The sequence below is a fragment of the Tasmannia lanceolata genome, unplaced genomic scaffold (assembly GCF_043159265.1).
Source record: "Tasmannia lanceolata isolate RefF3 unplaced genomic scaffold, GAP_Taslan_0.1 ptg000003l, whole genome shotgun sequence".
Lineage (NCBI taxonomy): Eukaryota > Viridiplantae > Streptophyta > Magnoliopsida > Canellales > Winteraceae > Tasmannia > Tasmannia lanceolata.
Window position 1 is genome coordinate 28,454,705 of NW_027518680.1, and position 18,255 is coordinate 28,472,959.

General features: G+C 45.5%; 7 non-coding genes across 7 annotated transcripts; all 7 read left to right on the forward strand.

Annotated features, from left to right (window-relative positions):
- The first annotated feature begins 255 nt into the window (after positions 1 to 255).
- LOC143875322 (5S ribosomal RNA) lies at positions 256 to 374 on the forward strand. Its single transcript, XR_013249976.1, has one exon. It is a non-coding gene; the product is annotated as a 5S ribosomal RNA (ribosomal RNA).
- Positions 375 to 972: 598 nt separating this feature from the next.
- LOC143874879 (5S ribosomal RNA) lies at positions 973 to 1,091 on the forward strand. The gene has a single exon (XR_013249546.1). It is a non-coding gene; the product is annotated as a 5S ribosomal RNA (ribosomal RNA).
- Positions 1,092 to 1,689: 598 nt separating this feature from the next.
- On the forward strand, positions 1,690 to 1,808 carry LOC143874858 (5S ribosomal RNA). The gene has a single exon (XR_013249526.1). It is a non-coding gene; the product is annotated as a 5S ribosomal RNA (ribosomal RNA).
- Positions 1,809 to 2,405: 597 nt separating this feature from the next.
- Positions 2,406 to 2,524, forward strand: LOC143874818 (5S ribosomal RNA). Its single transcript, XR_013249487.1, has one exon. It is a non-coding gene; the product is annotated as a 5S ribosomal RNA (ribosomal RNA).
- Positions 2,525 to 3,121: 597 nt separating this feature from the next.
- LOC143874759 (5S ribosomal RNA) lies at positions 3,122 to 3,240 on the forward strand. Its single transcript, XR_013249429.1, has one exon. It is a non-coding gene; the product is annotated as a 5S ribosomal RNA (ribosomal RNA).
- Positions 3,241 to 3,837: 597 nt separating this feature from the next.
- On the forward strand, positions 3,838 to 3,956 carry LOC143875169 (5S ribosomal RNA). The gene has a single exon (XR_013249828.1). It is a non-coding gene; the product is annotated as a 5S ribosomal RNA (ribosomal RNA).
- A 597-nt stretch (positions 3,957 to 4,553) lies between these two features.
- On the forward strand, positions 4,554 to 4,672 carry LOC143875323 (5S ribosomal RNA). The gene has a single exon (XR_013249977.1). It is a non-coding gene; the product is annotated as a 5S ribosomal RNA (ribosomal RNA).
- Positions 4,673 to 18,255: the final 13,583 nt, after the last annotated feature.

Consider the following 18,255-nt stretch of genomic DNA (forward strand, 5'->3'; position numbering starts at 1 on the left):
CTTGGTGCACAAATATCGTTCCGACGATAACTTTTGATCCGCCCGTCAGATTGTGGCGATTCTTATATTGATTCGGGGGTACTCGGGAAGATTCATCGTGCGATGACAGCCCTGGCGGTCATCGGGCTACCCGACATGCTCGGATCGTCCATCCGATGTCATCTAGCAGGATTTTTTTGCACTTTCATTTAAACGGACTTCGTACGACAATGCGAATGGAAACTCTTTATTACTTTGACAGTGGGGAGACATTCTGGGTGCAATCATAGCAGCACAAATGCACTGGATACCATCAGAACTCCGAAGTTAAGCGTGCTTGGGCGAGAGTTGTACTAGGATGAGTGACCTCTTGGGAAGTCCTCGTGTTGCACTCCTGTCACTTTTTTCGGCTATCTACCACTTTTTTCGAACAATCTTTTCGGTTCTGGAACGTCGATGCGAATTGAAACGCACGTTCAGTGCGACGCCTCCTAGCTTTCGGTTCGGATCTTTTTATTTTCTTCCGGATGGTGAATTCAAATACGTCCGGTCTTTATTATGGCGGGGTGATAGTGTCGTTTGATTCGATAAACGGAATTCGTTCTGACATTTCATTTACGGTCAAAATATAGCGGGGGTTTGTTTAGATTCAGTGAGGTACCGGCTATAGCGGATGAGTGTACTAGTGGATGCGAGTCAGGAATCCGGCCGAAAGGTGTTTACTGGCCGTGAGCTACCCCTGGTGAACAAATATCGTTCCGACGATAACTTTTGATCCGCCCGTCAGATCGTGGCGATTCATATATTGATTCGGGGGTACTCGGGAAGATTCATCGTGCGATGACAGCCCTGGCGGTCATCCGGCTACCCGACATGCTCGGATCGTCCATCCGGTGTCATCTAGCAGGATTTTTTTGCATTTTCATTTAAACGGACTTCGTACGACATTGCGAATGGAAACTCTTTATTACTTTCACAATGGAGAGGCATGCTGGGTGCGATCATACCAGCTCAAATGCACTGGATCCCATCAGAAGTCCGAAGTTAAGCGTGCTTGGGCGAGAGTAGTACTAGGATGGGTGACCTCCTGGGAAATCCTCGTGTTGCACTCCTGTCACTTTTTTCGGCTATCTACCACTTTTTTCGAACAATCTTTTCGGTTCTGGAACATCGATGCGAATTGAAACGCACGTTCAGTGCGACGCCTCCTAGCTTTCGGTTCGGATCTTTTTATTTTCTTCCGGATGGTGAATTCAAATACGTCTGGTCTTTATTATGGCGGGGTGATAGTGTCGTTTGATTCGATAAACGGAATTCGTTCTGACATTTCATTTACGGTCAAAATATAGCGGGGGTTTGTTTAGATTCAGTGAGGTACCGGCTATAGCGGATGAGTGTACTAGTGGATACGAGTCAGGAATCCGGCCGGAAGGTGTTTACTGGCCGTGAGCTACCCCTGGTGAACAAATATCGTTCCGACGATTACTTTTGATCCGCCCATCAGATCGTGGCGATTCATATATTGATTCTGGGGTACTCGGGAAGATTCATCGTGCGATGACAGCCCTGGCGGTCATCCGGCTACCCGACATGCTCGGATCGTCCATCCGATGTCATCTAGCAGGATTTTTTCGCACTTTCATTTAAACGGACTTCGTACGACAATGCAAATGTAAACTCTTTATTACTTTGACAATGGAGAGGCATGCTGGGTGCGATCATACCAGCACAAATGCACTGGATCCCATCAGAACTCCGAAGTTAAGCGTGCTTGGACGAGAGTAGTACTAGGATGGCTGACCTCCTTGGAAGTCCTCGTGTTGCACTCCTGTCACTTTTTTCGGCTATCTATCACTTTTTTCGAACAATCTTTTGGTTCTAGAACGTCGATGCGAACTGAAACGCACGTTCAGTGCGACGCCTCCTAGATTTCGGTTCGGATCTTTTTATTTTCTTCCGGATGGTGAATTCAAATACGTCCGGTCTTTATTATGGCGGGGTGATAGTGACGTTTGATTCGATAAACGGAATTCGTTCTGACATTTCATTTACGGTCAAAATATAGCGGGTGTTTGTTTAGATTCAGTGAGGTACCGGCTATAGCGGATGAGTGTACTAGTGGATGCGAGTCAGGAATCCGGCCGGAAGGTGTTTACTGGCCGTGAGCTACCCCTGGTGAACAAATATCGTTCCGACGATTACTTTTGATCCGCCCATCAGATCGTGGCGATTCATATATTGATTCGGGGGTACTCGGGAAGATTCATCGTGCGATGACAGCCCTGGCGGTCATCCGGCTACCCGACATGCTCGGATCGTCCATCCGATGTCATCTAGCAGGATTTTTTCGCACTTTCATTTAAACGGACTTCGTACGACAATGCGAATGGAAACTCTTTATTACTTTGACAATGGAGAGGCATGCTGGGTGCGATCATACCAGCTCAAATGCACTAGATCTCATCAGAACTCCGAAGTTAAGCGTGCTTGGGCGAGAGTAGTACTAGGATGGGTGACCTCCTGGGAAATCCTCGTGTTGCACTCCTGTCACTTTTTTCGGCTATCTACCACTTTTTTCGAACAATCTTTCGGTTCTGGAACGTCGATGCGAACTGAAACGCACGTTCAGTGCGACGCCTCCTAGCTTTCGGTTCGGATCTTTTTATTTTCTTCCGGATGGTGAATTCAAATACGTCCGGTCTTTATTATGGCGGGGTGATAGTGTCGTTTGATTCGATAAACGGAATTCGTTCTGACATTCCATTTACGGTCAAAATATAGCAGGGGTTTGTTTAGATTCAGTGAGGTACCAGCTATAGCGGATGAGTGTACTAGTGGATGCGAGTCAGGAATCCGGTCGGAAGGTGTTTAGTGGCCGTGAGCTACCCTTGGTGCACAAATATTGTTCCGACGATAACTTTTGATCCGCCCGTCAGATTGTGGCGATTCTTATATTGATTCGGGGGTACTCGGGAAGATTCATCGCGCGATGACAGCCTTGGCGGTCATCCGGCTTCCCGACATGCTCGGATAGTCCATCCGATGTCATCTAGCAGGATTTTTTCGCACTTTCATTTAAACGGATTTCGTACGACAATGCGAATGGAAACTCTTTATTACTTTGACAATGGAGAGGCATGCTGGGTGCGATCATAGCAGCACAAATGCACTGGATCCCATCAGAACTCCGAAGTTAAGCGTGCTTGGGCGAGAGTAGTACTAGGATGGGTGACCTCCTTGGAAGTCCTCGTGTTGCACTCCTGTCACTTTTTTCGGCTATCTATCACTTTTTTCGAACAATCTTTTGGTTCTAGAACGTCGATGCGAACTGAAACGCACGTTCAGTGCGACGCCTCCTAGGTTTCGGTTCGGATCTTTTTATTTTCTTCCGGATGGTGAATTCAAATACGTCCGGTCTTTATTATGGCGGGGTGATAGTGTCGTTTGATTCGATAAACGGAATTCGTTCTGACATTTCATTTACGGTCAAAATATAGCGGGGGTTTGTTTAGATTCAGTGAGGTACCGGCTATAGCGGATGAGTGTACTAGTGGATGCGAGTCAGGAATCCGGTCGGAAGGTGTTTACTGGCCGTGAGCTACCCTTGGTGAACAAATATCGTTCCGACGATAACTTTTGATCCGCCCGTCAGATCGTGGCGATTCATATATTGATTCGGGGGTACTCGGGAAGATTCATCGCGCGATGACAGCCCTGGCGGTCATCCGGCTACCCGACATGCTCGGATCGTCCATCCGATGTCATCTAGCAGGATTTTTTTGCATTTTCACTTAAACGGACTTCGTACGACATTGCGAATGGAAACTCTTTATTACTTTGACAATGGAGAGGCATGCTAGGTGCGATCATACCAGCTCAAATGCACTGGATTCCATCAGAAGTCCGAAGTTAAGCGTGCTTGGGCGAGAGTAGTACTAGGATGGGTGACCTCCTGGGAAATCCTCGTGTTGCACTCCTGTCACTTTTTTCGGCTATCTACCACTTTTTTCGAACAATCTTTCGGTTCTGGAACGTCGATATGAACTGAAACGCACGTTCAGTGCGACGCCTCCTAGCTTTCGGTTCGAATCTTTTTATTTTCTTCCGGATGGTGAATTCAAATACGTCCAGTCTTTATTATGGCGAGGTGATAGTGTCGTTTGATTCGATAAACGGAATTCGTTCTGACATTTCATTTACGGTCAAAATATAGCGGGGGTTTGTTTAGATTCAGTGAGGTACCGGCTATAGCGGATGAGTGTACTAGTGGATGCGAGTCAGGAATCCGGCCGAAAGGTGTTTACTGGCCGTGAGCTACCCCTGGTGAACAAATATCGTTCCGACGATAACTTTTGATCCGCTCGTCAGATCGTGGCGATTCATATATTGATTCGGGGGTACTCGGGAAGATTCATCGTGCGATGACAGCCCTGGCGGTCATCCGGCTACCCGACATGCTCGGATCGTCCATCCGATGTCATCTAGCAGGATTTTTTTGCACTTTCATTTAAACGGACTTCGTACGACAATGCGAATGGAAACTCTTTATTACTTTGACAGTGGGGAGACATTCTGGGTGCAATCATAGCAGCACAAATGCACTGGATACCATCAGAACTCCGAAGTTAAGCGTGCTTGGGCGAGAGTTGTACTAGGATGAGTGACCTCTTGGGAAGTCCTCGTGTTGCACTCCTGTCACTTTTTTCGGCTATTGTAGACACCCCATTTTGACAGGGCCCTAAACCCGCGTATTCGAATGGAATTAATCCGAGCAAAAGAGAATGTGGGGCCCACTTGTGTGGGACCCGTTTGTGTGGGGCCCGCTAATGTGGGATCCGCTTGTATTCAAATAGAGAATAAGGACATCATCATTTTCTTTTGATTTTTAAAACAGACTCGTAATGATTATGTTTTTTGTTTTCTTTTGGTATCCTATGCATGTAATGATTTTTTATTTTATTTTTTTTGAAAAATTAAGAAAATGGGGGGGACATGAGGGGGACAACCACTCTCATTTTTCTCTCCCCCTCATGATGACTCATGATGGTTTTCTTCTCTCTCGCGAAGAAAAACCAGAAAAAAAAAGAAAAAGAGGAGGAACCAGAGAGAAAAAAAAAGGGAAAAACCAGAGGGGAGAGGGAGAGAGAGAGAGATCTGCAGAGGGGAGAGAGAGAGAGAGGGAGGAGAGATCTGTAGAGAGAGAGAGAGGGAGAGAGAGAGAGAGAGAGAGAGAGAGAGAGAGTCTTCTCCTCCGGCAATCCAGCCGGAATCCGGCGAGGCCAAACCCATCTCCGACCGGCCATCCACCGATCACCACCACCTTCTCCGGCATCCTCCCAACCAACCACTGGAGCTCCACCGGCATCCACATCTCCTCCACCCCACCTCCAGCGGGCCCCACATCAGCGGGCCCCACACAAGCACGACTCTGTCAACACCTTCCTGGATCTCTTGTGGCGTAAGTTCATTTTTTTTTTTTAATTATTCATTCTTTGCACTACACGGGTCCCACATCAGTAGGTCCTACAGCGGGTCCCATATCAGTGGGTCCCACAGCGGGTCCCACATCAGCGGGTCCCACAGCGGGTCCCACATCCGCGGGTCCCACAGCGGGTCCCACATCAGCGAGTCCCATAGCGGGTCCCACAGCGGGTCCCACATCCACGGGTCCCACAGCGGGTCCCACATCAGTAGGTCCCACAGCGGGTCCCACATCAGTGGGTCCCACAGCGGGTCCCACAACAACGGGTCCCAGCGGGTCCCACAACGGGTCCCACAGTGGGTCCCACAACGGGTCCCACAACAGCGGGTCCCACATCAGCGGGTCCCACAGCGGCGGGTCTCAGCGGGTCCCACAGCGGGTCCCACATCCGCGGGTCCCACATCCGCGGGTCCCACAACAGCGGGCCATAGTAGCGGGACCCAATGCCAGCGGGCCCCACACAAGCATACCGACTCTGTATTGGCAGCCACCTCATTTTTCTGTTTATATATATATGTCAGCCCCCTCATCTTGATATTGTCAGCCCTCTTCACTTTAATAATGGCAACCCATTTCATTTTGGTTTGTACAGCCCTCTTCACTTTAATAATGGCAACCCATTTCATTTTGGTATGTGCAACCCTCTTGCAAATGGTGTTAACACCCTTATTTGTCCTCCATCTCTTTAAGAGACATGCCTTGTCTCATTAGCATATCTTTTTTAGAATTTCCAGTTTGAGAGTCAGTCCTTCAGTCAGTCCAGGAATTTTTCCTATCATCATAGGGGTTAGGATTCTGTCCATCCTCTCATCAAGTCGTGATCTTTACCCGCTCCTGCAAGGTATAGGATGCTGTCCAACCCTTGCCGAGTTATTTTCCTGATCGTTCCCCCGCAAAGCATAGGATGCTGTCCAACCTTTGCGGGATTCCAGAAGTCTCCCTACCCTTATGATGATAGGATTTTATTCTCTGGTGTCAAAAAAACAACAAAAACATTCCAAAAACACTTAAAAACAACAAAAACATTCCAAAAACACTTAAAAATTCAAAAAAACATAATCAAAATCAAAAATCTCAAAAAATCTTGAGTCATGTGCAGAGTAGTTAGGAATTCGTTCCGAACTACGGATGGCTTGATCCCTAGCTGAGGGGTACGTAGGCAGCTCAGGCGTGCTGCTGGCATCCTGAGCCCAGTCACCATTTTTGTAAATATTTCTCACCTTTCCGTCCGAACTACGGATGGCTTGATCCCTAGCTGAGGGGTACGTAGGCAGCTCAGGCGTGCTGCTGGCACCCTGAGTTCAGTCACCATTTTTAGACACCATTTTTACACCCTTTCACCATTTTCAGTCACCATTTTTGTAAATATTTCTCACAACTTTCACCATTTTTCATAACTTCAAAACCTCCCAAAAATATAAAAAACTTCAAAACCTTTTCAAAAAGATCTTCCCCTAGAGTTAGGAGTCTGTCCTAGATATTTAGGGTGTTTTAGAGTTAGGAGTCGGTCTTGATTTGTATTGATGTGGTGTGTCCTGTCGTGTGAGTGTCCCTAGAGTTAGGAGGCCTCAAGTCGATCGGTTAGACATTTAGTCGAACCGATGGCTAGACTAGGAAGCATATAGTCAACCCATGGTTTTCCTTAGAATGCACAGCCTAGATACACATAGGATATAGGGCCCACCTGCATTAGCTTAAGGCTAATCAACTTGCATTAGTTAGGGCATATAGAGTCCTAAAAATTACAATCCACTTGAATTTAAGCAATCGCACAAAAAGCTTTAAACATCAGTCGAGTCTAGTGGATCGAGTCTAGGATAGCGGTCCTAGAGTTTTAGGCATCGTAGTTTAGAATAGGGCACCGAACTACGTTGGCTCTGATTCTTCCCGAGGCCGGGATACGTAGTGCAGCTAGGATGGATGGCCATTCTGGTCCGAGTCAAGTATTGCATTAGAGTCTAGGGTTTGTCGTGTCGGGTCGTGTGTCGAGTCGTGTTGTATTGTGTGTTTTGCTGTGTTTTCTTATTTTTATGTACAGATCTTATACCTTTAGCTGTAACATGCATGTGCTTGTCCACCAGAACTTAGACACCAATTAGGCATGGCACTCATAACCTAGCTATTCTTAGGCGACATATCTTTCATTTCTTTTGTGTGTGCTTCTTATTCATCTCCGAGACATGCATGATTAGCTAGACGTTATCTCGGAGATATTCGTTCCCATTTCGCATGATTTTCGCCCAAAACTCTTCAAAATTAATAATAAATGGCATAAGAGACCAGGTGCTAGCACTTGGGCGAATTGGGGGCGCCTAATCCCTTCCCCATTCGTCATCAGGCACGGACCCTTTATATCTCTGGTTATCTGTTGCGACAGAGCACAGCATGGGATCCAGGGCCCACTTCCTTGGATGGCGACTCTTTCTTTGTTCGAGGTGCGTCTCGAATCCGGGCTGGTCCCCGAATCGAGAGGTATCTCACTTTACATCGCCGCTCATGCTGTGAGGGGCACTCTTTCGAGAGTTCCTTGGTGGGGCTCTCCTTCACGTGGACGATCTAGAGAGACTCGCGCGGGGGCCCGTCCTCCACGCCCGTCCCGGATCTGGTTCCACAGACTGGCGACTCTGCTGGGGAATTCTTGAAACATTGCCTAACTCTATAAAAATGCCATTTTTACTAATTTTGAAGAAATTTGGGTCAAAACCAAGTTAAATGGGAACTTTATCGTTAGAAATCCAGGGGCACCAAGTAGGTGCGTAAATAAAACGAGGGATTCACACACTGCACATCATATGTTGCCATATCCTTCATTCTTTATTTCTTTCGTTGTTTTTCATTATTGGCTCCACGGGATAGATTCGATGCGTGCCCGACTGGGATGTCATTACACCCTGATGGTGCTGTTGAATCTATTTCCAAGCTATGCGCCAGCGCTGCGGCCGTAAACACTCGGTGCACTTGTGTTTACAGCAGCCGATGAGCAATGAAGCATACTATGTATAACACTCGGTGCACTTGAGTTATACATATTAAGTATGTTTTATACGCATAGTACCCGATAGATTGAGTTCGGAGCCCTACTTTGTTTTATATATTATGTATATACCTACTGGCTTAGTGAAAACCAACTAGGAAGTACCCGTGTTTATATACATCTATATTGCATTCATATGAGGACGAACATGTGTTACTTACACATGTGAAGCCTAGAGTTAGGAGCCTTGTCCAATTTGTAGACTAGGGTAGCTCACCTTGCGTGGCTACAGCGCGGTCCTAGTACACTCATCAGTCTGTCACGAGTCGAGACCTCCTTGACTCCGCTAGATTAGACTAGGGTTGGTGTCCCTGGTTAGGATGTATATATATATATATGTACATATTTATTATTAGATTAGGGCTTGCTTCCTAGTTAAGTTTTCCTTCATAATCTAATCAATTATTCTTCTCCATCCATTCTGTGGATTATCATCAGATGCTGGGCTCTTTTAGCCATGATCTATCTCCCATGTGCTTGATCATTTGATTGATCCTGATCAGATGTACTCCGCATGTCGATTATGAGTCTATCTTGCCATTATCATTACCGGAGTGTGTTCTTGCTGAGAGCCCTGCTTTATCTTGACCATGACGGCATACTCTTCATGTTTAGTTGCTGAGACCATCCTAGTATAGCCGTCATGCTGCCGATTTTTTTTCAGAACCCTTGAGCGTAATCATTATCCTTTTGGGTTCGTTGACAACCATGTGCTTACCTTACCACATCTCCTAGTATAGCTGTTATGCTGTCGAATTTTCTCCGAATACTTTGAGTGTGGTCATCATCCTTTTAGGCTTGTTGACGAACCATGTACTTGCCGTACCACATCTTCATGTACAACCGTTAAGATGTCGAATTTTATCCAGGGGAAGGATGTGTTTGTGCTACCTTTTGCTTCAACTTGCACATTACATTGTCATGCGATTAATTCTCATTGAGCCTAGTGTTTATGGTGTCCATGACAGGAGTCTTAGTCACTCGTCTACCATCAACCCCAAAAAGAGCTTCCATCTCTGAACTCGCTTGGTCTAGCCCGCTACCTGATAGACAGGGATCCCCTCATTCTTCTTGAACTCAAAAGCTTCCGAGAACCCTGCACCTAACCATGTTGCACTTCTTTCACCCACCATGGGAACCATTTCACCCGTTCAACCCTTCACATATCTTACCACCTTTACCTGTACCACTTCTGGGCTGGAAAATAATTGGGAAGGAAAAAGAAAAATGTCAGAGCTTGAACTCCTTGAAAATATCATACCAGAGAAAGCCTTGCCATTGTCAGGTGCTAAAGAACAATTTGAGCTGGGTCAACAGAAACTTGAGAGGCCCTCCCTTCTGAGATTCTAACTCCAGGATTGCTCTCTCAAATCATTATCCTCATTAATGAAGGCACGTTGCCCTTGAACTTTCAGCGCCAATCCGTTGCCTCCGATGAAGTGTCCCATCTTTGAAATTTGCTTTGAAGTGTGTATACCGACCCTCCTGTCAAAGTTGGTAAGTCTAACCATGTCAATATCAATTCCAAGTATGTCGTGTTTTGTGGTCTCTCTCATTGTGAGCCAATGTCCCATCTTTTGTTGAATTTGATGGAGAGCCTATCGTGGCGCGTCAAAAATCAATGTATGTACTTCAAACATTCAATGCAACGAACATTTGATTCCCGTGTCGTCAGTATTCTTGTATATGTTCACTCTTGGATCTAATGTTAATAAACAAATTAAGACACCCTCCTCAGACGAGGATGCCGATGAAATTCTCCTCGAGATTTGAAAGCTGATCAAACGAGGGGAAGAGCGTCGAGCAAAGCCACTCGAAGATGAAATCGATACCGTGGATAGTGGTATCCAAATCCGAAACTCGGGAAATAAGGATTGGCAAAATCTCCCGAAGAGCGCAAAGAATCGATAAATCTATTTAGAGGGTTCAAATAAGTGTTGCTTGGTCCTATGAGGATAAACCGGAAGCGTGTCTTGACACTGTTCAACGTGAGTCACCCTCAGCTTCAGACATCGGGTCGAAAAAGCGAAAATTTCAAACGAAGAATACTAGATATCAAGTGAAGTTAATGAAAAATTGAGAGAAGACTTTCGGACAACAAAGTCATGAGCATAGAACATGAACCCCAAAAAGAATACTTGGGCTATACATTCCGATGGAATTTCAAGTTAGAGCATTCAAGGAGTAGGGGCCTCCCCGACATCCAATAAGAAAAAAAGGATAGAATCCAGAGAAGAAAGAAGAAGGGAGCATGCCCCACGTCAACTTCTCGAGAGCGTCAGAATCTCAAAAAGCAGAGCTGATAAATAGATTGAAAGATTTCAAAATCTTCAGCATTCAGAGAGGATCCAGCATTCAGAGAGGACCCAGAGTCGTAGAATCCCGAATATCAGTGCAAGATCCCAAAGAAAAAGTGGGAATTCAATCAGTCTAGCTTGCACAGTGCAGATGAAGTCTTGCCAGGAAATGCCGCCAGACTCCTCAAAAAAAAAAAAGAGGAAAGGAAAAAAGTTCAAAGCCATTGAACCTTAGCCATTCAAGAAGCTTGTATGCCAAAACATCAGAAGGCCATCCTTGGACGCCTGAGCCTTAAACGCCAAAAATCCCAAGTTCAAAAAAAAAAAAATCCTTTTGCGAACACCTTCGAGCCTCAACAAAATCAAACATTCTTTTCAAACACCCGCAAATTAGGGGCATTTCGGCCCGAACTACGTCTGACCTGATCCCCAACTCTTCGGGGGTACGTAGGCAACCTGATCAATTCAGGTTCGGTCAACCTTTGGGATAAAAATCAAATTATTCCCTTTCAACCTTTGGGATAAAAGTCAAATTATTCCCTTTCAACCTTTGGGATAAAAGTCAAATTATTCCCTTTCAACCTTTGGGATAAAAGTCAAATTATTCCCTTTCAACCTTTGAGCTTAAAAGCCAAATCATTCTGTTCCAAACCTCAGCGAACCACTCGAACCTGATCCTCCATTGTTGGGGTACTTAGGCAACCTGGCCAATCCAAGTCTAGTCGAAACTTTGAAATCCAAAAGAAATATCCAAGCGTTTTGAACCCCAGCCCACTTAGAAAGTCCTTTTGGTGAACAAGCAGAGGTTCAAAGTCAAGAACAAAAAACGATGGAATCTGAAGACCCGCTAGGCTGAAAACCCGGGAGGGCGGTCTAGGCAAAATTTAGGGTCATTCACCCGCTAAGTTGACAACTGAAAAGTCAGCTTAGGCAAAAGTTAGGGTATCGAGCCCGCTGGATTGAAAACCCGAAAGGGCGAACCAGGCAAAAGTTAGGGCAAGCGGTCCGTCAGATTGAAAACCTGAAAAGGCAATCTGGTCAATGGCAATGACTTCCAGCAAAAAGTGAATCATTGAGGTGGAGAAACAGTCTTCAACCAGGGTAAAATCTCGGAGTCCAAGTAGTGCCAGCAAGCTTACTTTAACATTCCTCTAAACTGAGGGCATCGAAACCGAGCAATCCAAAAGGGATAATAACCATGACATAAACACCGAAAAAGGAGAGTTGTGCATCTTGACACGGTCTTCGAAATACTCTAAGAGTGGCTAAGCCATACCCTTAAAAAATGACACATCAGATCCAAGAGTGAGTCAAAAGCGAGTCGAGTCCTTGGAACAATGAGAATCTTCTTTGATTGAGTCCTTGGAAATCTGTTCCTCCTTCATATTTGTGTTCCCTCTCCTTGCGAAGTCCAAACTGTCAGATGCTGGAAGAATGGGAGCGTGTCATCCAAAATGCGAAGAAAATTCAGAGTAAATCCTGGTTTAGGTATCAGAAGGGGCGGGAGACATCTTGTTCAAACCTACCAGAGACCTTAAGCCTCCAAAAGTGAGCAATGCGAAAGAAGGGATTTTCAGACTCAGCCATCATGGTTATTGTCCTATTCTCTCCATACAAAAGAACTTTGCATCGTGAGCCTTCATGAAATGAAGCATCTTTTCTTCAACCATCATTGTCCTGCCTCCTTAAAACTCCTGTCATGGAAACACAATATACTAGGGGCATCTTTTATGACTTGCGTCATAAAAGATATCAAGCACAAAAGGCAATCAGTGCCAATGTCTTCAGTAAGTTGAGATAAGAGATGTACGAGTATATCTCGAGCCAAACTTCAAACTTCTCAGACAAGTGCACTCTCTGAAAGGTCAACTTCCCCAGAAAATCAATTTCCTCAGTGGAGTCTAGAATTTGCTCGCGCAGCCTTCAATCTCCAGCAGAATTCAGTTCTCTCGGAAAAAATGGTCAATACTCAAAACCTCAGCAAGTTACCTGTGTCTGGTTCTCAACAGAGATCGCACACTCCTAACGTTCTCGGCAAGAGACGATCAATCTTGTAATGGACTCGATCACAATCTCGATTTCTTGAATCAAAATTGTTCCTTCTTGAGTTTCGTGTTCTTGGTTCCTAGAGTGGTTTGATCATGATGATTGTCTAATTATACCGCTTTGTTGATCTGCCTAGATGCTGTCTTCTCAGATCCCAATTTAGGTTTGATCATGATAACTGTCTAATCATTCCGCCGTGTTGATCTGTCAAGATGTTATCTTCCCAGATCCCAATTTAGGTTTGATCATGATAACTGTCTAATCATTCCGCTTTGTTGATCTGCCTAGATGCTGTCTTCTCAGATCCCAATTTAGGTTTGATCATGATAACTGTCTAATCATTCCGCCGTGTTGATCTGTCAAGATGCTATCTTCCCAGATCCCAATTTAGGTTTGATCATGATAACTGTCTAATCATTCCGCCGTGGTGATCTGTCAAGATGCTATCTTCCCAGATCCCAATTTAGGTTTGATCATGATAACTGTCTAATCATTCCGCCGTGTTGATCTGTCAAGATGCTATCTTCCCAGATCCCAATTTAGGTTTGATCATGATAGCTGTCTAATCATTCCGCCGTGTTGATCTGTCAAGATGCTATCTTCCCAGATCCCAATTTAGGTTTGATCATGATAGCTGTCTAATCATTCCGCCGTGTTGATCTGTCAAGATGCTATCTTCCCAGATCCCAATTTAGGTTTGATCATGATAGCTGTCTAATCATTCCGCCATGTTGATCTGTCAAGATGCTATCTTCCCAGATCCTAATTTAGGTTTGATCATGATAGCTGTCTAATCATTCCGCCATGTTGATCTGTCAAGATGCTATCTTCCCAGATCTCAATTTAGGCTTGATCATGATAGCTGTCTAATCATTCCACCATGTTGATCTGTCAAGATGCTATCTTCCCAGATCCCAATTTAGGTTTGATCATGATAGCTGTCTAATCATTCCACCATGTTGATCTGTCAAGATGCTATCTTCCCAGATCCCAATTTAGGTTTGATCATGATAGCTGTCTAATCATTCCGCCCTGATCATCTGCCAAGATGCTATCTTCTCAGATCCAAATTCAGGTTTGCATATCTTCGACCTTTCGGTTCATTCGCAACCAGGTCAATCCTTTGAGTTTTGACTCATTCGCAATCTCGCTCATATCCTCGGCCTTTCGGTTCATTCGCAACCAGGTCATAGGTTTGATCATGATAACTGTCTAATCATTCCGCCCTGATCATCTGCCAAGATGCTATCTTCTCAGATCCAAATTCAGGTTTGCATATCTTCGACCTTTCGGTTAATTCGCAACCAGGTCAATCCTTGAGTTTTGACTCATTCGCAGTCTCGCTCATATCCTCGACCTTTCGGTTCATTCGCAACCAGGTCATAGGTTTGATCATGATAACTGTCTAATCATTCCGCCCTGATCATCTGCCAAGATGCTATCTTCTCAGATCCAAATTCAGGTTTGCATATCTTCGACCTTTCGGTTCATTCGCAACCAGGTCAATCCTTGAGTTTTGACTCATTCGCAGTCTCGCTCATAACCTCCACCTTTCGGTTCATTCGCAACCAGGTTATAGGTTTGATCATGATAACTGTCTAATCATTCCGCCCTGATCATCTGCCAAGATGCTATCTTCTCAGATCCAAATTCAGGTTTGCATATCTTCGACCTTTCGGTTCATTCGCAACCAGGTCAATCCTTGAGTTCTGACTCATTCGCAGTCTCGCTCATATCCTCGACCTTTCGGTTCATTCGCAACCAGGTCATAGGTTTGATCATGATAACTGTCTAATCATTCCGCCCTGATCATCTGCCAAGATGCTATCTTCTCAGATCCAAATTCAGGTTTGCATATCTTCAACCTTTCGGTTCATTCGCAACCAGGTCAATCCTTTGAGTTTTGACTCATTCGCAGTCTCGCTCATATCCTCGACCTTTTGGTTCATTCGCAACCGGGTCAAAATCTTAGGTTTTCGACTCATTCGCAGTCAGGCCTGTTTTCTAATTTCTTGACTCATTCGCAGTCAAGTTAATCTCTTTGACTTCGGTTCGTTCGCAGCCAAGTCATAATTCTGGCCTTTTGGTTCATTCGCAACCGGGTCAAAATCTCGGACTCTTCGGCACATTCGCTGCCAAGTTCTCGCTGATTTCTTGATTCATTCGCAATCAAGATAATCTCCCTGACTTCGACTCCTTCGCAGTCGAGTCAATCTTCCAATTCTTAACTCATTCGCAGCTCAAATCAAATTCCAGTCTTTTGGTTCATTCGCAACCAAGCTAAAATCTTAGACTCTTCGGCTCATTCGCTGCCAAGTTTCTTGCTGATTTCTTGATTCATTCGCAATCAAGCTAATCTCCCTAACTCTGACTCATTCGCAGTCGAGTCAATCCCTGACTTTCTGGTTCATTCGCAACCAAGTCAATTATTCGGTCTCATAGTTCATTCGCAACTCGGCCAGTATCCCTGACTTTGGCTTTTTCGCAGTCAAGTCAAACCCTTCGCTTTTCGGTTCGCTCGCAACCAAGCAAATTTTGACCTTCCGACTCATTCGCAGTCAAGTCAATTCTCGGCTTCTGGTTCAATCGCTACCAAACCAATATCTTTCCCGGCTCTCTCGCAGCCAAATCAATCCTTTAAAGTTTTGCAAGAGAGGCTATCTCATCCATATATCCATTATTGAGTTACGAGTTCAAGAGAGGCTATCTCACCAGCGTTTGTGGAGTCAGAGTCCGGTGAAAGGCTATTTCACCATGTTATCTTTGTGAGTATCATTTTCAAAAATCCAAAAAAAAAAAAAAAAAACAAAAAGAAAAAAAAAACAAAAGTCCAAAATTATTTTTTTTGGGCCAGTCAAAATGTGTTGTCTGTTCAGCTTTGGCTTTCGTGCGACAAGCACACTCTGCCAAAGAGGGGCATCTGTAGACACCCCATTTTGACAGGGCCCTAAACCCGCGTATTCGAATGGAATTAATCCGAGCAAAAGAGAATGTGGGGCCCACTTGTGTGGGACCCGTTTGTGTGGGGCCCGCTAATGTGGGATCCGCTTGTATTCAAATAGAGAATAAGGACATCATCATTTTCTTTTGATTTTTAAAACAGACTCGTAATGATTATGTTTTTTGTTTTCTTTTGGTATCCTATGCATGTAATGATTTTTTATTTTATTTTTTTTGAAAAATTAAGAAAATGGGGGGGACATGAGGGGGACAACCACTCTCATTTTTCTCTCCCCCTCATGATGACTCATGATGGTTTTCTTCTCTCTCGCGAAGAAAAACCAGAAAAAAAAAGAAAAAGAGGAGGAACCAGAGAGAAAAAAAAAGGGAAAAACCAGAGGGGAGAGGGAGAGAGAGAGAGATCTGCAGAGGGGAGAGAGAGAGAGAGGGAGGAGAGATCTGTAGAGAGAGAGAGAGGGAGAGAGAGAGAGAGAGAGAGAGAGAGAGAGAGTCTTCTCCTCCGGCAATCCAGCCGGAATCCGGCGAGGCCAAACCCATCTCCGACCGGCCATCCACCGATCACCACCACCTTCTCCGGCATCCTCCCAACCAACCACTGGAGCTCCACCGGCATCCACATCTCCTCCACCCCACCTCCAGCGGGCCCCACATCAGCGGGCCCCACACAAGCACGACTCTGTCGACACCTTCCTGGATCTCTTGTGGCGTAAGTTCATTTTTTTTTTTAATTATTCATTCTTTGCACTACACGGGTCCCACATCAGTAGGTCCTACAGCGGGTCCCATATCAGTGGGTCCCACAGCGGGTCCCACATCAGCGGGTCCCACAGCGGGTCCCACATCCGCGGGTCCCACAGCGGGTCCCACATCAGCGAGTCCCATAGCGGGTCCCACAGCGGGTCCCACATCCACGGGTCCCACAGCGGGTCCCACATCAGTAGGTCCCACAGCGGGTCCCACAGTGGGTCCCACATCAGTGGGTCCCACAGCGGGTCCCACAACAACGGGTCCCAGCGGGTCCCACAACGGGTCCCACAGTGGGTCCCACAACGGGTCCCACAACAGCGGGTCCCACATCAGCGGGTCCCACAGCGGCGGGTCTCAGCGGGTCCCACAGCGGGTCCCACATCCGCGGGTCCCACATCCGCGGGTCCCACAACAGCGGGCCATAGTAGCGGGACCCAATGCCAGCGGGCCCCACACAAGCATACCGACTCTGTATTGGCAGCCACCTCATTTTTCTGTTTATATATATATGTCAGCCCCCTCATCTTGATATTGTCAGCCCTCTTCACTTTAATAATGGCAACCCATTTCATTTTGGTTTGTACAGCCCTCTTCACTTTAATAATGGCAACCCATTTCATTTTGGTATGTGCAACCCTCTTGCAAATGGTGTTAACACCCTTATTTGTCCTCCATCTCTTTAAGAGACATGCCTTGTCTCATTAGCATATCTTTTTTAGAATTTCCAGTTTGAGAGTCAGTCCTTCAGTCAGTCCAGGAATTTTTCCTATCATCATAGGGGTTAGGATTCTGTCCATCCTCTCATCAAGTCGTGATCTTTACCCGCTCCTGCAAGGTATAGGATGCTGTCCAACCCTTGCCGAGTTATTTTCCTGATCGTTCCCCCGCAAAGCATAGGATGCTGTCCAACCTTTGCGGGATTCCAGAAGTCTCCCTACCCTTATGATGATAGGATTTTATTCTCTGGTGTCAAAAAAACAACAAAAACATTCCAAAAACACTTAAAAACAACAAAAACATTCCAAAAACACTTAAAAATTCAAAAAAACATAATCAAAATCAAAAATCTCAAAAAATCTTGAGTCATGTGCAGAGTAGTTAGGAATTCGTTCCGAACTACGGATGGCTTGATCCCTAGCTGAGGGGTACGTAGGCAGCTCAGGCGTGCTGCTGGCATCCTGAGCCCAGTCACCATTTTTGTAAATATTTCTCACCTTTCCGTCCGAACTACGGATGGCTTGATCCCTAGCTGAGGGGTACGTAGGCAGCTCAGGCGTGCTGCTGGCACCCTGAGTTCAGTCACCATTTTTAGACACCATTTTTACACCCTTTCACCATTTTCAGTCACCATTTTTGTAAATATTTCTCACAACTTTCACCATTTTTCATAACTTCAAAACCTCCCAAAAATATAAAAAACTTCAAAACCTTTTCAAAAAGATCTTCCCCTAGAGTTAGGAGTCTGTCCTAGATATTTAGGGTGTTTTAGAGTTAGGAGTCGGTCTTGATTTGTATTGATGTGGTGTGTCCTGTCGTGTGAGTGTCCCTAGAGTTAGGAGGCCTCAAGTCGATCGGTTAGACATTTAGTCGAACCGATGGCTAGACTAGGAAGCATATAGTCAACCCATGGTTTTCCTTAGAATGCACAGCCTAGATACACATAGGATATAGGGCCCACCTGCATTAGCTTAAGGCTAATCAACTTGCAT